Genomic DNA, 3,208 nt, shown 5'->3' on the forward strand with positions numbered 1-3,208 from the left:
TAGCTGAAATTGACGTGGGCCTTTACGATTTTTGTAAAACTGAGTAACTACTGCCTCACGTGAAGCACGGCATTACCAGGAGTACCGGTATGAAATGAGTGTTAAGATACAAATGTGTCGATAGGGAACATTTGTTGTGAAAGAGCCTAATTTTTTTTTTGTTGGTATGACAGATGTCAAACATATTTAGTACCGTATAAAACTTCCTGGCAGATTAAAACTGTGTGCCGGACCGAGACTCGAACTCGGGACCTTTGCCTTTCGTGGGCAAGTGCTCTACCAACTGAGCTATCCAAGCACGACTCACACTCCGTCCTCACAGCATTACTTCTGCCAGTATCTCGTGCTAGTTCTGCAAGGTTCGCAGGAGAGCTTCTGTAAAGTTTGGAAGGTAGGAGACGAGATACTGGCAGAAGTAAAGCTGTGAGCACTGTGTGTGAGTCGTGCTTGGGTAGCTCAGTTGGCAGAGCACTTGCCCGCGAAAGGCAAAGGTCACGAGTTCGAGTCAAGGTCCGGCATACAGTTTTAATCTGCCAGGAAGTTCCATATCAGCGCACACTCCGCTGCAGAGTGAAAATCTCATTCTGTATATTTAGTATACATCAGGTCATGGAACAAATAACATCATATGTTTCCATCGTGTTAACAATGTCGAATTTTTTACTAGAAAGTGATGATTTGCGGAAAGCATTAATTTTTTGTTTTCATTTGAAAAAAGTGCTGCAGAGTCGCATCGAATGCTTGTCGAGGCATATGGTGATCATGTTCTACCAGAAGCAACATGCAAAATACGGTTTCAACGGTTCAGAAATAATGATTTTGTTGTAAGAAATTAAGAACGAGGAAGACCACCAAAAAAAGTTCGAAGACGCCGAATTGCAAGCAATAGTGGATGAAGATGATATTTTGAGTCAGAAGCAAATGGCAGCAATGCTAAATGTTACACAACAAACAATTTCTGAACGTGTGAAAGCTATGGGAAAGCTCCAAAAGTGTGAAAAATGGGCGCCACATGAATTGAATGAAAGACAGACGGAAAACCGAAAACGCGTTTGTCAGATTTTGCTTCAAAGACATGAAAGAAAATCAATTTTGCATCGAATTGTTACTGGGGATGAAAAATGGATTTATTTTAAGAATCCTAAGTGGGAAAAATAATGGGTTAATCTGGGACAACCATCAACATCGACTGCAAAACCAGATCGATTCGGCAAGAAGACAATGCTCTGTGTTTGGTGAGATCAGAAAGGTGTGGTGTATCATGAGCTTCTAAAACCCGGTGAAACTGTTAATACCAATCGCTACAGACAACATATGATCAATTTGAACTATGCATTGATCGAAAAAAGACCAGAATGGGCCAAAAGCCATGGCAAAGTAATTTTTTTACGCGACAATGGACCTGCACACAAAGCAAAACTGGTTCAGGATACAATCAAAACACTTGGCTGGGAGCTGATACCCCACCCGCCGTAATCACCAGACTTGGCCCCTTCCGACTACCATTTGTTTTCATCAATGGGAGATGCATTGGCTGAGGAACACTTCAATTCCTACGAGGAAGTCGAAAATTTGGCGTCTGATTGGTTTGCTTCAAAAGACAAACATTTCTATTGGTGTGGTGTCCACAAATTGCCAGAAAGGTGGTCAAAATGTATAGAAAGCAATGGCCAGTACTTTGAATAAAATGTTTTTAGTTTTCAATTCAAAATTTGTGTTTCATTTTCACAAAAAAACCTCATTTCATAACGATACACCTGGCAGTTCTCCGATGTTTCGGTAATATGCTACCAAAGACTGAAGCAGTAAGAGGCAGTAACGCTCTCTACATCATAATCAGAATTTGCGAGACGCCATATTGTATTTGCTGTTTCAGTTGAAGCCTATATTTGGTCTGTTTTAATTTATAACGTTCATCCTAAATACACTGAAGCGCCAAAGACACAGATATAGGTATTCGTATTCAAATACAGAGATATGTAAACAGGAAGAATACGGGGCTGCTGTCAGCAACGCGTATGTAAGACACCTAGTGTCAGGCGCAGTTGTTAGATAGGTTACTGCTGTTACAATGACAAGTTATGAAGATCTAAGGGAGTTTGAACGCGGTGTTGTAGTCGGCGCTTGAGCGATAGTACAGAGCATCTCCGAAGTAGGGATAGAGTGGGCGTTTTACCGTACGAGCATTTCATGACTGTTCCGTGAATATCAGGAATTCGTAAAACATCAAATCTCCGACATGGCTGCGGCCTGAAACAGATCCTGCAAGGACACGACCAACGACGACTGAAAATAATCGTTCATCGTGACAGAAGTTCAACCCTTCCGCAAATTGCTGCGGCTTTCGATGCTGGGCCATCAACAAGTGTCAGCGTGCGAACCGTTCAACGAAACACCACCGATATGGGCTTTCGGTGCCATAGAGCCAATCGTGTACCCTTGATAACTGCACGACACAAAGCCTTACGCCTAATATCAACATCGACACTGGACTGTTGGTGGATGCAAACACGTTGGCTGCTCGAACGAGTCTCGTTTCAAATAGTATCCAGCGGATGAACGTGTACGGGTGTGGAGACAACCCCATGAATCCATGGACCCTGCATGTCAGCAGGGGACTGTTCAAGTCGGTGGAGGCCCTGTAATGGTGCAGTCGGAGTGTTATGGGACCCCTGATACGTCTAGATACTGTTGTGACTGTAGAAAATTTTAATTTTTGATCTTGCTTTTGTGACCATACTGAGAGTCCAGGCTCCATAGGCAAACAGCCAGCCGACTAAGAAATAGTCCACCAGGATGTAGGGACAAGAAAAGCAGTGGAGGCTGCCAAGTATGGCTTGTTGATCAAACAACTTAGTGTTTGAATTCCTGCCAGAGGAAGTAGCATGAATAAAACTTGCACAATGGAAGACGCAAATACCAAAGCGGTAGTACAGCAAGAGAGAATGTCAGACACGTTCGGAAAAGACTCGTGTGGAACCAAATTAAGTTGTGTGCAGCTATAAACGAAAGGGTCGTGTGGAACCGAAGGCATTCTTGCGCAAGCCGACCACTTAGAAATGAAAGGGTCATGTGAAATAAATTAACTCGTGTGCACCCAAGTACGTGAGAAACGAAATAAAAGGCCAGGCAGCGGAATAGCTAGAAGCGGAGATTCAGATGCAGATTCAGAGCCAGTGCCGGCATTTTGAAGATTCCGCAGCGAGAC

At 43.3% G+C, this 3,208-nt stretch overlaps 1 non-coding gene across 1 annotated transcript; it reads right to left on the bottom strand.

Moving 5' to 3' along the window:
• Positions 1-224: 224 nt before the first annotated feature.
• Trnas-cga (transfer RNA serine (anticodon CGA)) lies at positions 225-299 on the bottom strand. Its single transcript has one exon. It is a non-coding gene; the product is annotated as a tRNA-Ser (tRNA).
• Positions 300-3,208: the final 2,909 nt, after the last annotated feature.

Source organism: Schistocerca gregaria, chromosome 1 (genome assembly GCF_023897955.1).
Source record: "Schistocerca gregaria isolate iqSchGreg1 chromosome 1, iqSchGreg1.2, whole genome shotgun sequence".
In the NCBI taxonomy this organism is placed as follows: Eukaryota; Metazoa; Arthropoda; class Insecta; order Orthoptera; family Acrididae; genus Schistocerca; species Schistocerca gregaria.